This window comes from Budorcas taxicolor, chromosome 14, assembly GCF_023091745.1.
Source record: "Budorcas taxicolor isolate Tak-1 chromosome 14, Takin1.1, whole genome shotgun sequence".
In the NCBI taxonomy this organism is placed as follows: domain Eukaryota; kingdom Metazoa; phylum Chordata; class Mammalia; order Artiodactyla; family Bovidae; genus Budorcas; species Budorcas taxicolor.
The window spans coordinates 25,966,127-25,986,941 of NC_068923.1; the positions used below are offsets into that span (position 1 = coordinate 25,966,127).

Below are 20,815 nucleotides of genomic sequence, written 5' to 3' on the forward strand. Positions count from 1 at the left end.
CTTGGACTTGCTGCCTCTGCAAAGCCCATCATAAGCAGCACCGAGGAAGCTCAGCGTCTGCTGGTGTGACAGATGTTATCAGAAGAAACAAAATTAGGCACATTTTCCCCTAGACTTACAAATCCCTCCTCTGCATTTGCCCTCACGTTTTGACACTAATTGAACTCTGTCTTCACAACTAAAAATAAACACCAGGTCAAATGCAATGAGCCAAAAATCTCACTATGAAACCACAAGAAACAGCAATAGTAAAACAGGCCAGCAGCAGAGGTGTTTTGAGAATCTGTTTCTGTTTCGAGGGGAGAGTTCCGAGTGGGTCAGGAGTTCTTTTGATACCATGGACACTGAATAAAGGAAGCAATCTTGACATACATACCGTACGGCTAAAGCCCAGGGCTGGCTGGCGTCCAAGGACCGGCAGGAAGGTGCCCTCGAACACCCTCTCACCCATGGCCAGAGAGGGCTGGTTTGGGAGGATCCATCAAGAGCCAAGAGACGTTTCCAGAGGGAGGCGGGGGTGGGAGAGGAGTCTGAAAACACATAGTCAGAGGGAAGAAGGCAACCCCGTGCACAGGCGCGAGGAGGGGCGAGGAGGAGACAAAATAACATGGCTGGGAGCCAAACAGGTTAGGGAGGTGGGGGAGAAGCAAACAGCAAGGACACCTTCTCAATGACCGTTTCCTCCAGCCAGATTCAGCAGCTGAGGCAGAAGAGCATGGAGAGCTGCAAAGGACTTGCCCTGGGTCACAGCGGGGCTGGGAAGTGGAACTGGGGTAGAATCCGGGTTATTGGTACTTCTGTTCCACGGCAAGAACAGTGCAAAGAGCCCCACGGATGTGGATGCCCTCGCTGGCGTGCAGCCCAGGTGAGCGGACTTCTAGGCAGGGAGGCGGGCAGACAGGCTCCCCGGAAGAGAGCAGCATCTTCAGAACACCTAGGACCTCAGGCACAAGCACAAAGCTTGGGCTTTTCTCGGAGCTCTGAGAACAGAGCAGCCCTGCCCGGGGACGCCTGCAGGACTGCGCGTCTCAGATTCTCAGCAACCACTCCTGCTCTGTCTGCTCCCAGCAGCTGAATTCTAGGGAAATTCCTCTCCCATTACCCCCAGACAGGCCTGCCAAGCCTTTCCTCCATCAACAGAACAGTTCTTCCAGCTTTCAGATCGTTCGCCCCAGTGCCTGAACTCCCACTGGCTGGTTCTCTAGACATGGAAACAGCACACCCCGGCCCTGCAGGTGCCTCACGGAGCAGGGAGGATGCTGGGCGAGGTGGCTGTGTGTCCGTGGACACTCCTGCTCCCCAAGCTGACAGCCTGGGCCGAGAGCGTGGGCTTCTGAAACAAAGCTTTCAGGACTGGTTGTGCGCTCGAGGGCCCAGAAGAGGTGTGCACACTTTCACAGGAAGGCCTATGAGCCGTACCTTCCACAGCGGCCTTCTGACTCCAGAATGAGCAATTAGCTCATGAAATAAAAGTGAACTGGGGGAGGGTTTCCCTGGTAGTCCAGTAGCTAAGACTCTATGCTCCCAAACACAGGGGCCCTGGGTTCGAGCCCCGGTCAGGGAACTATTAATAGATCCCACACGCTGCAACGGAGATCCCATGTTCCACAACCAAGCCTCGGCACAGCCAAATACAGTTTTGAAAAAGCAAATGGGGGAGGTGAGCGCGCCGGGCTGCGGAGCGCAGGGGGAAAGGCTCCTCTAGCGCTCAGCCGCTCAGCTCCAGGTAGCTCTTATTCACAGGCATAATCCGAGAGTTTCAAGAGGCAGCAAGCCTCTCGGGATGAATAAGGGCCCCTCCCCAGGCCTCCCAGATGTCTGTGAATCTGCAGCGTGTGCATGCTCAATGGCTCAGTTGGGTCCAACTCTTTGAGACCCCTTAGACTGTAGCCCGCCAGGCTCCTCTGTCCATGGAATTTTCCAGGCAGGAATACTGGAGTGGGTTGTGCCATTTCCTTCTCCAGGGGATCTTCCCGACCCAGGGATCAAACCCACGTCTCTTGTTTCTCCTGCACTGGCAGGTGGGGTCTTACCACTGTGGCAGGGCAGTCCCTTTGTGTGTCCCACCTTAACCGAAGGCATGAGCCTCGTGTTTATCCCTATTGAGGGTCACAGGCTCCTCAACACCACAGGAGGTCAGAGATCCAAACACACTTGGAAGAGATGTGAGACACAGGAGGCAAGATAACGAGAGGATTCCCTCCGCACGACCCTAACCGATTCCGTTCTCACCCAGCTCTCCACCCTTGCAGAGCTTTGCTGTGTGGTGAGACTCATTTTTCCTTTTTCCATCATGCTATTTACTCCTTACAGCACCTTGTTGAAGAAAAAAACGACAACGGACCTCACTCTTCACTCTAAATCTTTACAAGCTTTCTCCTTCTGGTTCCCACTCTGGCTTCTCCTCTCTAAACCCTCCTCCTCAATAATTCATTCATTTGCTCTGTCAGTGTCCACCACGGGAGGCTCAAGCCTGGGGCGTCAGGATGTGTAAGGTAGTTCAAGCTCACCAGTGACCGCAGCGACTCCGACTCCTGGGGGACGGGGAAGGGTGGGGAAATCACACGGTATCCTAAAGGCATGCCTTCAACTGCCGGCTCCAGTCCAGTGGAGGGAGAAATCAACTTTGCTCGGGGCAAGGGGCTATGCATGCGCAACCAGCCTTTTCCCAGGCAGACTTGGTGGCAGGTGAAAGGCAGAGAGAGCCGCAGACCAAGGAGTTGGAAACAGCCTGCTGCCTGGCAGGGCCTTGAAATGGTGTCATTAATGAATTGAAAACAAACCCAAGTAAGAACCTTCTTCTGTTTCGGAGCATTTCCTCCTCCATGAAAGGCAGGAGGGTAAACTTTATCTCCCCATATCACTCAGCACCTACATCCTCCTGGGGCACTAATAGGATGCTGATTTTATAAATGAGAAAATCAAGGCTTGGCGAGGCTGAGCGAGGTGAGGAGCAAAACCAGGAAAACCAAGGTTTGCCTGAAGGCATCAGTTTTAACCTCTTACCCTCACCCAGCAGGCAGCCTGAGACTTGGAAGCTGGCACAGGCAATTCAAGGAGGCAGGGAGAGAGGAAGAGATTACGTCTGGATACCTGCGAAGATCTGCTGACCTGATCACATAATCCCACCAAACGTACCCGGTCTCTCCCTGGTGCCGGCTCCACACACCTCAGCTGGGTGGCCCGAGCATCCCCAGCTTTAGCCAGAAGGAAAAGTGTGGGGTATCCACCAGGAGACTGTGAACCCCCTTCCAGCTGGGGACAGAGGGATTGCCCCCAGACACGAGGTCCAGGTGAACAAACCCTAAGAACTGGGTCTTGTGTACCAGGGTGGGGTTACAGGAAGTGGTCAGAAATCACACCCCAAATTTTATTGCAAGAGATCACCAATTCCAATGGCCATGATTGGTTCCAAAAGGCTCAGGAGGAGAAAATTTCTTACCTTGATTCTTTAAATCCCATGACATTCTAGCTTTAGTTCAGAGAAGAACAGTTTTCAAGTCCTTTTGGATTATTGAATGGATATGTACTTTTTCTCAGATTAAAGGCACCAAAATCCCAGGTGTAACAAGATTCTAGAAATAAACAAGAAAAAGGAACTATTAGTGTCAATGCTCACACAAATGAATTTGGTAATGAGACATCTCATTCACTGAAAGAAATAATAAGTGCATCTTTACTATGTGCTAAATGAGAAGCATCAGAAGGGCAGGCATTTATTGAGTAGCTACTATGTGCCAAGGTGTCCCTGGTGGTTCAGTGGCAAAGAATCTATCTGCCAATGCAGGAGATGCAGGTTTAGTCCCTGGGTCGGGAAGATCCCCTGGAGGAGGAAATGGCAACCCACTCCAGTATTCTTGCCTGGAGAATCCCGTGGACAGAGGAGCCTGGCGAGCTACATGGGGTCGCAAAGAGTCAGACACGACTTAGTGAATAAAACAACAGCAATTATGTGCCAAGCACTGTGCTGGACATTTGGATGCATTAAGCCATTTGATCCTATGAGATTGGGCTTGGTAGTAGCAGTTTCAAAAGCCACATAAACACCCAGGTCACAGCCAGGTTAGGTTTCCCTGACTCCCAAGCCTCCATCTACCGATCGCAGTCCCATTCCTTCCCTGCTTAAGCTTTTTCATTCATCTGATTCCAGGAATTCTGGGCAAAAGGGAAGGAGAAACATACCCAACAACTTCATTCTGAGAATGGCCAGTCCCTGGAAGCCCAACCCATTTCACGGACGGTGGGGAGTTTGTGAACCAAGGAACTATATCAGATTAGCTTGGCTGCAGCTTTATCTGCACCCAACACTGTCATGTAGTAACATGTGATCAGTGGACATTGTGCATTACTCAGGGAACCAAAACTGCGGCCTGGCCAGAGGTTCTTATCCTAACTGCTAATGGAGGTGGCTTACAAGAAGAGGCCAAAAGCGTGGGGCAGGGTGAGGGACAACTCACAACCAGGGGCTGCCCCTGGTATACCAGCTCTGGGAGGATCTCCTAAGTTCCCTGGATTCAGGGCTGAATGCCCAACTAGGGGGAGGTGGGCACAGACATGGACCCTGTCCTCTCCTTCAAAGGGCGGTGCGGCACCCACCATCACATTGACAACAGGGTGATCCTTTTCCCTTCCAGACCTCCTTCCTGTCCTGCCCCTACAAAAACTCCCAACATCCTGGCAGCCAGATCATCAAGGAGATGGGGCTCAGTGAGCCCACACTCAGGAGAAAGAAGGCTGACAAGTTCCAAAGGGGAATTCGCCCTGGAGTCTGGAAAGCCAGAGCAGCTCAGGGCACTGCTGTCCCAGCCGAGAGAGGAGGCCAGGTGGCTTGGATGCCACGCCATCAAGTTCCTCTCTCTCCTCCACAAAACTCTGGACCCAGCTTGCCTCTCTGAGGCCCACCAGTTGTCACACGCCTCCTCCGGATGTGTTAGCATCACGGACCAACCTACAACAGCTCTGCAAGCCTCAGAGTTCCTGTCTCCTCCCATGAAGTGCCAGTTTAATCCATCTGAGTCCCAGTTCCCAGCAGGAGAGGGCTAATCCCCCCCTCCCTCGGAGAGGCCCCCTTGACTAGCCATGCACCCAGAAAGATGCCCTCCTCAGCACATCCACGCTGAGCCGTGGGCAGCCTCCCACGCTGCTCCGGCATTTTGACCAGGAAAGCACTTTTTGCCTCATTGTCAAAATGCATTCGCTTCATTACCCACGAAAGGCAGCAGCCCGGCTTCCTGGTGGACTGTGGGCTCTTGTCAGCGTGCCTGGGCTGGCATCCCACTTCTATGCCTGAAAAAGTCCTGTGAGGAGCCTGAGCGAGTGACCAGTTCTCTGAGCCTCAGTTTCTCATCCTTGAGGTTTGTTCTTTGTGTTAAGTGAGAATCTTTGCAGAACTCAGCACTTGGCCCGGCACGTTATACATGGTATGAACCTGAGAAACGTCAGTTATCGTTAGTACCGAACTTAAGCCAACGCCTGGGCCCTAACTTCTCAGTCTCCTCCCAATAAGAGGGGAAATTAAGGTCTCCTCTCTTCCTATCTCACCACCGTGACTTGCTCAGTGTCGGGACTCAGGGAATAAGTGAAGCCAAGGCAAACAATGGGAAAAGCTGAGGTTTGAGTCACAGCCACTCATCTCCAGACCTGGCTGTGACTCTCGGGCCCCAGTCTCTTCATCTGTGAAATGGAACGGATTATGACACTTATCCCATCTCCCCATTACGCCGCCAGGATTAAACGAGAGTTCGTGCAAAGGGGCTATGGAAAACCACAAGTATTAAGGATGTAATTCATCATAATGGTACCGTTTACAAGCACACTTGGTAAGGGACCCTTTGCTAAGGGATATTCCCCCAGACCTCACTGAGCACTTACCAGGACCCCAGGTGGTCTGGCCACAGGTACAACTGTCATTCCCACTTTACAGATGTGAAAACTAAAGCTCAGCTAAGGAGGCTGCCCGACACCAACCAGCAAATCTGCAGCTGAAGTGCCGGTTCTGCGTGCTCCCCCCACCCCATCCTCAAAAGGAACCTGCGGGAACAAGAACATCAGCTCCTGCAGAAAAAGAACCTCGTTCCGAGGCAGCCAGACTGATCAATGTTTTTAATTAATGTTTTAAACCACACACATGGAGCAATGTTCTGTGGAAATGAAGGCACTGAAATTTCTAACTTTCTCCCCGAGAGTCAGCCCAGCCGGAGTATGGTGAGACAGCGGCCTGGGTGGCCGGGGGCCAGAGTGGGCGGGTCACAACCTCGGCACCCAGAGCCAGCAGGCAGGGCGGTCACAGAGAGACAAGCCGAGGGGAAAGGAGACAGGCCTGGCCCAGGGTGACAGCACGTGCAGGGCCACTTCTCCCAGGGATCTGGTAAGCTCAGCAGAAGAGGGGGCGGGGTGGGGGGTGACGGAGAGGCCAGGAGCCGGGGTCTGAAGGGTGAGGGGGCTGCTGCTCTTGGATCCTCCGGCCTGACACTCTGTCCAGAGGACAGACATTCACCTGCACTGTGGCTCTTGGAGATGCTCTGTGCTTGAGCCTGAACCAGGGGACCACGGGCTTCCGTGCGGATGCCGACAATACTTCCCTGATGTCACTCGGGATGGAGGAACATCACTGCTGGGCCCAGCGCTGGGCCCTGATGAATGGGGAGCCTGAGTGCCCGTGCCAGGCAGATCCACTACCCACCAAGGTCCCGAGGAAGTGAGAGACAGATGGGAGCCCAGACCCCAGCTCCTCGACGGGGACCTCCCTTGCTCTGCATCACAGCTCCAGAGTGTCTCCTCCTATCCACTGCCTGAAGAAAGGAAGCATACCATCATCCCTTCTCCAACGAGAAGGCAAGGAGCATAGAGTGTGACATACAGCACTGGATAATTAATCACTCGCTCCGCTGTGAGCAAGGCCACCTTGTCACCGGGCAGCCGGCCCCAATGCCACCTGGAAGCTGCCTGGGCAGCAAGGCCACCTGGGCACACGGATGGCAGCCAGGACCAGCCACCCCACAGGCAGAGCCCTGGGCTTCTTGGCAGGAGACAGGAAGCCGGCCATGAAGTGAGCAACTGCACATGGCCTTCTGGCCTGGAAATGATCCTTGTAATTTTTCCTGCCATTCTCAAATCACACTCGAGTGAAAGATGACCAAGAGCTGAGGAAGAGGAAGGCAGGAACAGGCCTAAAGGTCTAGTACAGACCATTTGTGCAGGCCCAAAACACAGCGTTTTCCCACCAAAACCAGACGTAAAAGTGTTCCGATTCACTGTATGTTGGTTTAGTTGCTCAGTCGTGTCCAATCCTTTGTGATCCCATGGGCTGTAGCCCAGCAGGCTCATCTGTCCGTGAGATTCTCCAGGCAAGAACACTGGAGTCGGTTGCCATTCTCTTCTTCAGGGGGTCCTCCCCAGCCAAGGATCGAACCCACGTCTCCTGCATTTCAGGAAGGCTCTTTACCATCTGAGCCACCAGGGTACTACAAAGGAACCACCACCACTCCAGCCAAGAAAAAGAAAGACAGATGGGTGGCTACTTTTACTGCCAAGCCCCCAGGGCCAGGCTTGGAGGACCCACATCCTTGTCACCCAGCAGCGAGCCGGGCGGTGGGGACGGGGAGGTGCGGGGGGGCAGGGGGAGGAGGAAGGCAGCATCAGCAGGGACCAGCGCAGCCACGACTGACTTTTGCTATATGCCACGCAGCATTGCGAGAGTTGTCTGCATCTGGAGTCATCTGATCCCCACAAGAATGCTTTGGGCAAATTCTACTGTTATTCCCCTTCCAGGAGTCATGTATGGATGTGAGAACTGGACCATAAAGAAGGCTGAGCGCCGAAGAAACGATGCTTTCCAACTGTGGTGCTGGGGAAGAATCTTGAGAGTCCCTTGGACAGCAAGGAGATCAAATCAGTCCATCCTAAAGTAAATCAGTCCTGATTAGTCATTGGAAGGACTGATGCTGAAGCTCCAATATTTTGGCCACCTGATGTGAAGAGCTGACTCACTGGAAAAAACCCTGATGATGGGAAAGACTGAGGACAGGAGGAGAAGGGGGCAAAAAAGGATGAGATGGTTGGATGGCATTGTTGACTCAATGGACATGAGTTTGAGCAAACCCTAGGAGATAGTGAAGGACTAGGAAGCCTGGCATGCTGCAGTCCATGGGGTCGCAAAGAGTTGGATATGAGTTGAGTGAGAGACTTGAGCAACAACATTCTTCTTCTGCACTGTGGGAAAATGAGGCTGGAGGGAGGCTCCTGTCCGGGTTTTAATCTGGGGCATGAGTGAGCTGGGATGAGCCCAGGTTGCATCCATGGGATTTCCACAGGCAAGAAGGAGGCTGGCACTCCAGGCCAAGGAGCAGCCAGCATCAAGCCCATCCTGCCCCTGAAGCTGAGGTGCCAGCCCCGTACACTACGAGGTTGAGGCCCCAGTGCAGCTACAAGGGGCCTGAGACCCAGGCTCCCTGCCCTGTGTTCTCCAGGCAGGGCTGCTCTGCACTGTATACACTTGATGCCCAATCCCTGTTTGGAGATGTGGTCACAGAAACACACCTTCCTTTTCAAGCAGCTTCAGCAACATCCAGATGATCTCTGGGGGACCCAGCCAACTGGGGATATCAGTGTCATCAGTGAGGAGAAAAAAGGATCTGGGGATAGGATGGGTAAGTGTCCTAATCAAAAACACTTTTATCCCTTCTGTTTTGTCCTGTGAATGACTTATCTCTTCAAAAAGGTTTCCTTGATGTTGTTTTTAATATACAGGGAGAAAAAGAAATCGACCCAGTTCCGGTGAGAGTCTGCTCTGAGGATCAACCCTTCTGTGCCTGCTTGACAATGCCATGGCCCCATACACAGCTGTCACTTACCACACATCCTCCTGCTTTCAGAGGTGCAGGGACCAGAATGATTAAAGACCCAGAAGGAGCAGCAGCATCCATTATATTTGAGGATGCTGAGATCTGGTCGCCAAGAGACCAGCCCATAGGTCCCTGGAACTGCAGAGCTGCTATGAGAGCAAGGTGGGAACATCGCCTGAACTAATCCCCTCCGAGTTCTCTACCTCCAGCGCCAGGAACTGGGCAGAGCCCTCAGCCAGGGGGTGGCTCTTAGGTTGCCCATTTTACAGCTCAAGAAACAAAGGCACAGGGTGCTTGGAAACCATGCTCAAGACCTCTGCAAGGGGAGAGGCTGGTAGGGAGCACAGAAACAGCTCCTAAGCCCTATGCTTCCCCCAGGAAGGAGAGTGAGGACCCACCCTGTCCCTGTCCCAGGAAGAAAGGAACTGGAGTCACAGATGCCTGGATTTCCAGGCAAGCTCCCCCAAAATGGTGCAAAAGTGTGGGCACAGACGGAATTGGAAAGCACTGCCCCGTGTGTTGATGGAAGCAGGTATCTGTGAAAATGCTTTGTAAACTGTAAAGTACCGTGCAAATCCTCCCATCAAAACAGAGGGTGTGGTGGCAGCCAGGGGAGGAAGAGCCTTCTGGAGGGTCACCCTTTACTGGGTTGCTTTCCCTGGAGCCCGACAGTGTTTTACTTCCTAACCCTCCACCCCAAGCTCGCTTTTTCATAGCTGCACTTGCATCCAACTTTCTCTCACCACCCCTTCCACCCCAAAGATGTAAAATTATTAAATCAACCCCAAGGTAAATAGTTTTCGATTCTCCAAACCCCCAAAACCTCCCTTCCTGCCACGGTACTTGGGTCTTGTCACCCAGAACATCAAAGCTATCGCTTTCCGTAACAGCCTCTCAGATCACTTGGTGACGACGCATGCAGATAAAAACAACCTGCCGTGGGCCAGGCTGGGGAGTGCATTTTGGCGTCCCATGGGGCAGTGAGTGGACTGGGAAGAGACGACCAAATATACCAGCCAATGCTTTACAGGGAGTCAAACACCTTGGCCCTCTCTCCAAGTCTGCTAGGTGACCTTGTAAGTCCCTTCCCCACTAGGGGCTTCTTGCAAAAGGAAGGAGTTGGACCGCACAACCTCTAGGTTGCTTTCAGATCTAAAATTCACTGATTCCATCTCACCCTTCTTGCTCAGAGTCTCAACTTCCTGAACTCTAATGACAGCTGATTTACATACAGGAAAAAAAAAAAAGCAACTACGCAGGGCTGTAGTTTTTGGTGACTCACAAAGGAGAAAATATGTTTCCACTCAGCTTACAAGAGTGGTCCCTCTGCTCTCCAATTACTCAAAAGTCACTGGGCCAATGGGACCCCTGGGGAAGTTCCAGGCTACTGGGAGTTCAAACAACAGTGGACGCAAGCCGAGCAGGGAATTTCCCATGGCGGACAGGTGCCCCTACAGGTGGGCTGGATGGAGAGTCCCCTCTCCCTGAGAAAAACATCCCTTACCTGTTCACTCTCCATCTCAAAATGTCATCTCCTAGGGAGCCAAGGAAACACTGGGTCCAACACTGGGCCAGGGCCCACCTTCCAGGAAGTCACACCCCTAGACTGAATGTCACCTCTTCCAGGAAGCCTAGTTGAACCACCACCCACCCCAAACCCCCTAGATTATAAACTCCAAAAGCACAATAATAGTGCCTGGTATATAACAGATGCTCAAAAATTATTGCTAAAATAGTCAATACTTGCTGGATGACTTAATCACGCTTTATATAAAGTTTGAGCAATTCCAGCCCCCAAAATATTGGGGGCTGACTGTTTGTGACCCCATGATCTGTAGCACGCCAGCTCCCCTGTTACCATCTCCTGGAGTTTGCTCAAATTCATATCTATGGAGTCAGTGATGCTATCTAACCATCTCATCCTCTGCCACCCTCTTCTCCTCCTGCCTTCAATCTTTCCCAGCATCAGGGTCTTTTCTAATGAGTTGGCTCTTCACATCAAGTTGCCAAAGTATTGGAGCTCCAGCTTTAGCCTCAGTTGTTCTAATGAATAATCAGGACTGATCTCCTTTAGATCAGTCTTGGACTGGTTGGATCTCCTTACAGTCCAAACGACTCTCAAGAGTCTTCTCCAGCACCACTGTTCAAAAGCATCAGTTCTTCAGTTCTCAGCCTTCTTTATGACCCAACTCTCACATCCATACATGACCACTAGAAAAACTATAGCTTTGACTATACGGATCTGCATTGGCAAAGTGATGTCTTCACTTCTCAATATGCTGTCTAGGTTTGTTATAGCTTTCTTTCCAAGGAGCAAGCATCTTTTAGTTTCATGGCTGCAGTCACCATCCACAGTGATTTTGGAGCCCAGGAAAATAAATTCTGTCACTGCTGGGTACCAGGAATAAAATGGTGAACAAAGCAGACATCGATCCATCCAGCCATCACCAAAGCAACTGCTAAACATGCTAGCGGAAGATGGCCTCATTTCTTGGCCCTCTTTGGAGACCGTCTTGGCTGAAGACACTGCCTTGCTCAAGGTGGCACCCCCTCCCAAGGGAGCCCTCAAACCATGACTGACCAATCCTCATCTCGATTCTGGACAATCCTGAAAGGCCATTCTGGCACCAGGGCTCCTAGAGGATGGCCTGGGGTCTTGGTTAGTCATTCTACCTGCTCAGCTTCTCCCTCTGCTCCATCTTGATTTCTTCTCCATCAGTTTCATAGCTGTTGATCCCAAAGGCACCCCGTAATAAGCATCCCATCTCAGACGATGAGATGGTTAGATAGTATCACCGACTCAATGAACATGAATCTTAGCAAACTCTGGGAGATGGTGAAGGACGGAAGCCTGGAGTGCCACAGTCCATGGGGTCACAAAGAGTCAGACACGATCTAGCGAGTGAACAAGAACAACATTAGCATCCGCTTCCCAGGAAACCCAACTACCAGCAAATGGTTCTCGTGAATGATGATCAGGCCCTGTGCCACCAGGATGAAGGCTTCAGGACCAGGCAAGTGAACAGACCATCCCTGGTGGGGAACAGCTTCCCTAGCATGCTTACTGACAAGGATGCCAACGCCAGGCTCAGGGCTTCGATTGATAAAGGAGAGCTGTGAATTAGCAAACATCTGTAGTTGTTTTAATGTGTGATGAGTCCCAGATCCTTAAGGAAGAGACATACTCCTCATCTATGTTCTTTAGCACCTAAAACAGGAAAAGAGCTCCACTGACTGATTCAGTGATTGTGGAATGGATCAATGGATATATAAACAGATACATTGGGTTGAACAAGGCAGTCACACTTAAGCAGCTAGACAACTAATGAAAGATAAAGACTTGGAATAAGTCAAATTTCATAATCTGTGTAAGCATTTACCATGGTCCTTGAGAAACATTCACATGATGAAGATGACAAGTAAGCCACTCACAGAGAACTCCCTAGAGAAGGTGACTTGTGATCAACCGCTTTAAAGAAGAGATTTAAGAAGGCGTATGAAACAAGAGAAATGAGGCGCTAACATCAGCCAGTTGGGATCTCACTGCTTGTCAGATACCCAGTACATAACCATTCTCTCACCAGGCTGCTGGGACAGTCCAGGACATAAGGTAGGGGAAGCCTTCCACAACCATAGCATCCACCAGCATGAGTCTGAGCTGTGACTTCCCAGTACCAGGGGAAGTAACACTGATGGAAGGTCCTGCACACTGCAGTTTGGAGACGTAATCTTACAGCCATAGGAAGCCATCAAGGTCATGAAGCTGAGGTGTTTGCAACCAAAGCTTCAGGACTGATGCTAGATCTCTTAAGTCATCCATCGTTCATGTTGTAGGCAGTTGCTTGGGATTCCTAGTAGATGGGGAGCTGGGAGAGGCTCTGTTCTGGGAAAACAGCCTCCAGGGCAGAATCAACACGGGAGAACCCCAGATGCCAGACTCAGTCCTCCTAGGAAATATACAGATCACGGGGGTCATCTTCACCCAGGGACCCACCTCACCCAGCGGGAGTCCTCCTCTCTGAGGATGATGCTTGGGGAAACAGATCGCAGTGCCAGGGGAAATGGAATAAATGGGAGGCTGGTGTTTGTGCAAACAAGAGCAAGTGATGAGGACTACATGGAAGGGATAAAGCTTACTTGGGAAAATTATGAAATGAGTGATGTCCCAGAAGCTATCTGTTATGCAGTACAGTATATTCTAGAAAACACAGATGACTTTGGCCTATGACTCATCCCTGAACTGGGAGCCCAAGGTTGGGGCCATCACAGGTGGAAGGCAGAGGAGACATACCTCCAGGGGAATGCTGAGTCTCAGGGTGAAGGTACAGGTCGCAGGGAGGCAGTAAAGCTCAAGTTCAGGCAGACAGCCCATCCTGTTCAGTGATCTGGGCTCTATCACTTTCTTCCTGCACAACGTGGGCTAAGAAGAACCCACCTCCCAGGTGGGAGTCCTGCTCCAGAGAAGGACAGGAGGTTCCTTTTCACCCTAAGATGCTCTAAGTCTAAACTGAATTTCCAATTCCCGTACAATTATTCCCCCTATGTTGAATGCAGGCTCTCCTACCAATGTAAGCCTTGCTCTTCATTAGGGACAACAAGGCTCTTTAATATCCATCCTGGCGTCTCCCGACTGGCCTCTGCCATCCCAGGGAGGAAGGTTCCAGCTGGGGAGCCAGGTGAGGACGCCAGGCACCAATGACAGACAGGCAGAGCTAAACAGGGCTTGGAGGAGCCTCCCAGCCCCACAGGATGTGGTGAGGTGAAGAAGTAAGAAAATCAGAGAAAGCTATCTAGAAACACAAACAGCACCACAAATAAAGCAACTTTTAACAGGAAACAGAGGGACTTTTCTTCATTTTTTATTTTTTTAAAGCTAGGAAGCCCAAAAATAGTTGAAAGACTATGTTGCAAAGCTTTCCGAAGACAAATCTTGCCTTGTTCCGAAGACAAATCTAGGGGAACAAGTCTGATGTCTGAAGTCATGAAGACTACAGGGGCAAGTGCAGACTGCAAGCAGAACTCCATGACACACGGGAGGAGCAGGGGGTTTCAGCCCCAGCGTCCAAACCCAGAAGCCCGTGTGCTGATCAGCAGTTCACACAAAGGCTCGATTTTGAAGCTCACTCATTTTCAGTAAAGACTGAGTTGCAACTGGCTCAACTTGAAGGCGTTCACATGGAAAATCATGAATTTGGCTGCAGGAGGAGCCAACATCAGCACTCCCCAAGAGAGTTGGTAAACAAGCAGATGAAAAAATAATTGGCCTCATTAAGGATAAAAAAGTATAAATGTAATGAGAGAACTGTTCTGCATCGATTGAATTATAATTTTTTTCAGCTAATAATACCGCGTGTTGATGAGGCTGTGGTGAATCGGGCAGTTCCACACATTGATGGGAAGAGCGTCAAAAAACCTTATTTGAGAATAATTTGGCAGTGTTCATCAAACTCATAAAACTGTGCCTTTTGACTCAATAATCCTTCTGCTGAGAATGTGTCCAAAGGAATTTCCAAGAAGAGAAGAGTCATACGCACAAAGCATCTCAGAGCACCCTTAAGTATTACAGCAAACTCCTAGGGACCTTCATTTTTAACAACACAGCACTGGTTTAGAACATGACGAACTTTTAAAACAAATGATCATTAGTAAGGTGATTGAACCAAATGCTTAGGATATAATGTCAGATTACAGAATATTCCCTACACCTTTGCCTATATCAAGGCACTATATAGGCATCTATGCTTATATTCCAGGTGGCTCATAGTAAAGAACCCACCTGCAATGCAGGAGATGTGGGTTCGATCCCTGGTTGGGAAGATCCGCTGGAGAAGGAAATGGCAACCTCAGTATTCCTGCCTGGAAAATCCCACGAACAGAAGAGCCTAGCAAGCTGCAGTCCATGGGGTCCTGAAAGAGTCCGACATGACTCAGTGATTAAACAGCAACAGTGTTAATATATGGACAGACATATCAGATGTCTGAAAACAATCTGATTGGTTAAGGGGAGAGTGGTTAGCGATTTCCTTTTCTAATCCATTTCTGTTCTTTGCAATCACAACATTATCTGTGCAACAGATGACAACAATAATGATGATTTTCACTGGTAAAACTTCACTAATGGATGGAAAAGGAGTGAGCAGAACTCTAGGGCATTAGAAACAGCACTCAAGATATGAGAAATGATCAAACCCAGAGGCATCTGAAGATCAACACAAAGAAACTGTGATCTCTAAGCAGAGCATGGAAAATACAGGCGGCCACGGGGCCACGTATCAGCAACGTCACCTTCCAGTCCCCAGAGAGCATCCGGCAGTATCTGATCATCTGAGCTTTCTGAGAGTCAGTCTTCCTCCTCTCCGCCACACCCACGGCACTCAAACAGGAATAGAAACCCCTGGATCTGTGTATATGTAAATACCCACCCTCCTAAAACATAAAACACTGCTCAGAAACCTAGACATCATTTAAATACTGAATTTCTTCAATGAGGTATTTCTCAAAAAGGCAACCTAGACCAGTTTCTATACGTGGTGCTTGAGGTCACATGGAACTTTCATTTTCTATAGGGTCGGACCCAGATGGGATTCCCAGAGCACACAGCAATCTCAGTGAACAGCTGTCCCCACCACTCCCAGTACAGGCAGGGGCAGTCAAGTCAGCCGTCAGCATTGTGAAGTCACAGTTGGACAAGCCCAACTCCAACCCTACCAGTCCTGTACCTTTGGATATGTATTTCACCCTTGTGACCTCAGTTTCTGCATCCATCAAATGGGGATTTTCCAGAGCCTTCTTCAGACAGGCATGATGAAGACTGGGAGCAGTACACACACTCAGCACAGCGCCTGGCACCTGCGGGCGCTCACTCACTCCTCGCTTTCATCAGTCTTATTCTGGAGTCTCCTGTCTAGCAGATTTGTGGGAGGTCTTCACGAACCACATGCCCCTATGTGGTGAGGGAGGGCACGCTTGTAAGTGACCCCATGCAGCTCAACCTGGGCTGACATTAGAATCACCTGGTTGCTTCAAAAAGCACAGATGCCCCAGTTCCTTCCAGCACAATTATATCCGATTCCCTGTGGGCAGGGACCTTGGTACAGCTGTTTTGTAAAGCTGAATCCACCAGGCCACTGGCCTGGGGCACATCTGATTGGGTGGGAGTGACCAGTGATTTCCCCTCCAGAGCCCTGAGCCTGAGACAGCAGGAGGCAGGAGTTTTTCTTCATCGATTCAGGCCATAGTTCAGCAGCTCCTTTCAGAGAATCAAGCACTTTCTGAGTGATGGGCAGATGCCAAGAAATTCCCCTGCTTTTTCTGCCCTCCTGCTCAACCTGGTGATTTCCTGCAAGGCAGTGGAGTGGACCAGCTGAGTGCCCTGCCCTGCAGTGACCTCTAGGAAGCACCTGAACATTGCAGACAGCGACAATGATGGGCTGGGAGTGGTTACAAATGCTCCAGCCACCCACGGCCTCCTTCCCCACATCAGCAGACTCGCTAAGCATCCCTGCCACAGGGACAGCAGACAAGCCTCCAGGAGGGGCACTGACTTCAGAGGAGGTAAGCCCAGCATCTCTGGAGGAGGCAGGTGTCTCGTGCAGGGGAACCACACCACACCCTCATCTGAGAAATGGGCACAGCCTTCCCCTCAGGGGGCCTGGGAGAGTGTTCCGGGCCAGCCTCTTGATCAATGTGGCAGGAGCTGCGGTTGCTGTGAAATGCCACTAAAGGGAGATACAGCGACCTTTCTTCCTGTGCGAAACATGAACGTTCCTCCCCCAGCATGCAGGCTTCCAGGCCTTGCAGCCTCCACCTCGGCCCCAGCGGTGCAGTAAGAGATGCCGATGAGTCTGCAGGACGGCCCTGGGACCAGAACGCCCGCCCTCCCTCCCTTCCCAGGGCAGGGAGCTGCACCAGGGTGCTGGGTCTGGCTGTGCCTGAAAAAAAGAGACATTTGTAGACCGTCTGCCACACTCGGACCTGCCCGGAGGTCTCACTGCTTGGCTGTTCAAAGGCCAGGAAGCTGCTCTTCCGTCTCCATTCCTAAAGCAGCCTCAATAGACGCTGCCCGAGCTTCCATCCGAGAGCCTCCGTTTCCATCACACTGACGACCACTTCTGTCCACTTCACCCCAGTTAACGCCCGGAACCTTCAGAGCAGACTTTGGGGCTGATGCTATTTTTATCCCCACTTTACAGAAGAGGAAGGTGAAGCACGAGGGGGCAGCTACTCTGCCCAAGGTCATGTGACAGAGCCAGATCTTGGCGTCTCAGGGGTTCCAGGAGCCAGGCTCTGTTGTGCGACACCACAGTGCCCTGGCTCCATGGCTGCTCCTCCTCTGAGTCTTCCCTTCAGTCGCCTGCATCACTGGGCTCCTGCTCTTTGCCAGCCCAGGGCAGCGGGCCAGAGACTCTCCATGAGTAAAGATACAATCCACTCCCTCAAGAGCTCACTTAATCATATATTCCTAAATCCCTCATAAACAACCCTAGACAGATCAAGTAGCCATGCAAACCTGTCTAAGCCATGAGGACCAGGGCCACCTCCCGCAGGGGCTGGGCACAGGTTGAGAGCCATAGGAATGGGCTTCAGGGAGCAGCCTGTGCGGTCCAGACCTGGGTATGAAAGCCATCTGTTTGCATACCTGCTATGACCCAGGCTGACCCCTCTGGGGCCCTCCTCTGCAGGGCAGGGCTGAAAACAGGAGCCCCCTTCCAGAGCTGCCGTGAGGAGTCAATGAGAAAGTGTCTGCCGGGTGCTCACTGTCAGCCAGGAGACACGTCTGCAAGACCGATGCCAGGCTGAGGACCAGAGCCACAGGTAGTCCAACTCAGAGGCCAGCTGGGCTTCAGAGCGGGGGTGAGGAGCCCTTGAGAGGTCTCAGAAGGCATCTTGGGAGGGGCCTGCCCCTGAGATGGATGCAGAGGTTTCAGGTAAGTCAGGGAAGCCAAGGAGGAAGGCATGAATGAGAAGAGAGCCAGAGGATGGGGCCACCGCCTGGTTGAAGCAAACGATAGGCTGAGATTTGGAGAGTAGGACAAGGAAGAAGGGCTTTCAGCAGATATCAAGACAGATCCCACGACATTCTAACTGCCCAATGATAATGAGTGAATGAGTGAGGGAGTGCCAGATCTCGCAGCAGAGGCACGTCGGGAAGTGCACTTACAAACTTAGAACTGCAGGCTCTAAACGGGGTCCTGGGGACAGGATGGGATTCCCCTCCGTGCTAGGCTCCTAGAGCTTCCTTAAAAAGTGACCCCAAACCAGGTGGATTAAAAAACTCAAATCTCTCACGGTTCCGGAGGGCGGAAGCCCAAAATCAAGGTGTCAGCAGGGCCGTGCTCTCTTAGAAGATGCTACAGCAGCATCCTTGCCAGCCTCTTCCAGCTTCTGGTTTGCTGGCAATTCTTGGTGCTTCTTGGCTGGTAGACATGAGGTCTAATATGCTTCTGTCCTCACATGGCCTTTGTCCCCGTGTGTGTGTGTGTATGTCCTTTCTCGTCAAAAGCACTGTGGATTGGACTTAGGGCTCACCCTACTTCAATACGACCTCATCTTAACTCAGTGACATCTGCAAAGACCCTACTGCCAAATAAGGTCACATTCACAGATACTGAGGGTTAGGATTTGAAAGCGTCTTTATGGGGCACACATCCCACCTGATTTACCCCTTTACCACTTCCTCCCATTCACAACCTCCCCTGGTCTGCTTTCACTAAAACCATCGTCCGGGTTAGCTGTGACCTCCCAGTGTCTTCAGTTAATGGGGACACGCGGAGTCCCTAACACAGAATGAATTCTGACGAAGCGAAGATGCACAGTATGTCTGTAAGACCACAGGGGTCGCACGTGCCGGCCTGGCGCCCAGCTCTGGAACTCTGAACTGCTGTATTCACAGCAACACACCAACGTTTCTGAAGAGCTAAGTCACTCACAAGACAAAATACAGAAAAGGGTAAAAGAGTCTTTAGTGAAGACTGCTACTCATTCTGTGCCCAGACCCGTTTTCCTCTTCCTAATGGTATTTTTGAAAGGGGGCTGCCCCCACCCTACTCTACAGTGGGTCCAGAGTTCTGTGCTCAAGAGACACCCAGATCCAGAACCACAGAGGCCCCCAGATCTCCGTACCTGTTTGAAGGAACAGCTGAGCACGGAGCCTGTTCCCCCAGAGGCCAGGCAGGCAGGTACCCCTGGAAAGGTGTATGTAGTCCTGGGTGTCTACAGGAGGCTCCGCCCGGCTCTGAAAGACCCCCAGCTTCTCCCCAGCTGCCATCTAGAGAACCGTGAAATCCGCTGGTCCAGTCGGCCAGGCAGTTTTTCCACAAACGTTTCTCAAGCCCCACACTCCTGTGTGACTGCTGGCTGGGCAGACACGTGAACAAAGGGGAACATGGAGAAGGACCGGGCTCCAAGGCAGAGGGATGGCAGGCCTGTGAAGCCCCTCTCGAGGAAGCGTCCAAGCAGAACCACAGGATCAGTAACTGTTAGCTGTGGTAAACTGAGCACACTGACTTCTCTAGTCCATAAACGAAGGCTGCGTGTGCTCACAGACCTCCCAAGCACCCTGCTGGGCGAGTTCAGAACCCCCGTGTGTGAGCCCCTCTCCTCACCAAGATGTATGAGCCTGAGATTGAGAGGGGCACGCTTCCTTTTTGTCATTATGGAAGGGGTGGCAGTGACTGCGGAAGCTGTCCCTTCCTTGGGAGACGTGTCAGTGGAGGCAGGGGAAAGCCAGTGTGAACCTTCCCCGAAGTGGCCTTGTTCTTGGACCATGGAGCACGCTCTGGACCTAGCCAGATCCAGCCGCCTGGTGGGGGCTGGGCAGGGCCACGTGCAGACCCTGTGGTTTGGTCCAGAACACACATCTGATGGTGACCATCCCCCTTTGTAGGGGTGGCCCCCACCTGAGTCCCTCCACCAATAGTGTTTCCAGTGTACTTCGTGCCCCTGGGGCTTGGGAGATGTAGGGAGAGGGGAGGAGAGAGAGACCCAGGCTTCACAGACTAAAGCCTGAGCCCTCTCCTCCCTTGACCCCTCCTCCAAGCCCACTGGATATTAAACACCCTGCCTCCCAATTCATGCCCAGTTCATTCCTGATCTCTCACTGGAGGCCTCAGATCTGGTTTTCCATTGGAGGAAAGGCCCTGCCCTCCTTGTGACCTCTCCCTCCATCACGGTGGGTGGATACCCATCCTGAAAAGCATACAACCTACAATCATCCGGAGTGATGTCCCAGGAGCCTCCAGAAACAAACACTCATTACCCGAGGAACTGTCAGGTGGTACCTCCTCCAATTAGCCTTCCAGGGCAGCATCAGCCTACTGATGAGGGGTGGGGGGGTGGGGGTTCCCTTCTAGGGGTTAGGGGTCTGGGACTCGGTTGGCTCAGGTGGCTACACACCTGCCATGGCTCAGGGAACCACGTGATGGAGGGGAAGGAGTCTGAGCACATCTGAGGGACAGGAACATCACTCTGATGTCCCCACGTGCAGGGTTCACCTGCTATGAGGGTAGAAGAAACAAGGTCAGATCCAACAGACAATGGGTTTCCCCGGAAGTCCTTCCTACACCCCACGATGGCCTGAACTTGACTTTCATGTCCCACCAGAACCAGAACCCAGAGCTCAGAAAGGAGTGATGGGCAGGTACTGCCCAAGCTCCACCCGCAAGCGCTCAGAATTGCCAGCTAGCCCCTAACCAGCTGGAAGATGGAGCAGAGCGGAGCGACGATGCAGCCACAAGCGAAGGCATGCCTGCAGCCACTGGGAGAGACAGAGATGCTCCCCTAGAGCCTTCGGAGGGTGCACGACCTCGCCAACACCTTGATGTCAAAGCTCTGACCTCAAGAACTATTAGAATCCATTTCTATGCTTTTAGACCATTGAGTTTATAGTCATTTGGGCAGCCACAGAAAACTGATACAGGACCTTTTGCCTCCAACATAGCAAGGAAGCAGGAATGACTTGGGATGAAGGTCTG

The 20,815-nt window shown here is 51.7% G+C and overlaps 1 long non-coding RNA gene across 1 annotated transcript in view; it reads right to left on the bottom strand.

The window, feature by feature from the left end:
- Nucleotides 1–20,815, bottom strand: part of LOC128059472 (uncharacterized) — a 160,772-nt gene that overhangs the window by 78,580 nt on the left and 61,377 nt on the right. The window contains exon 3 of the long non-coding RNA XR_008200594.1: nucleotides 3,443–3,575. This is a non-coding gene — a long non-coding RNA (uncharacterized LOC128059472). The remainder of the gene's footprint in view (nucleotides 1–3,442; nucleotides 3,576–20,815) is intronic.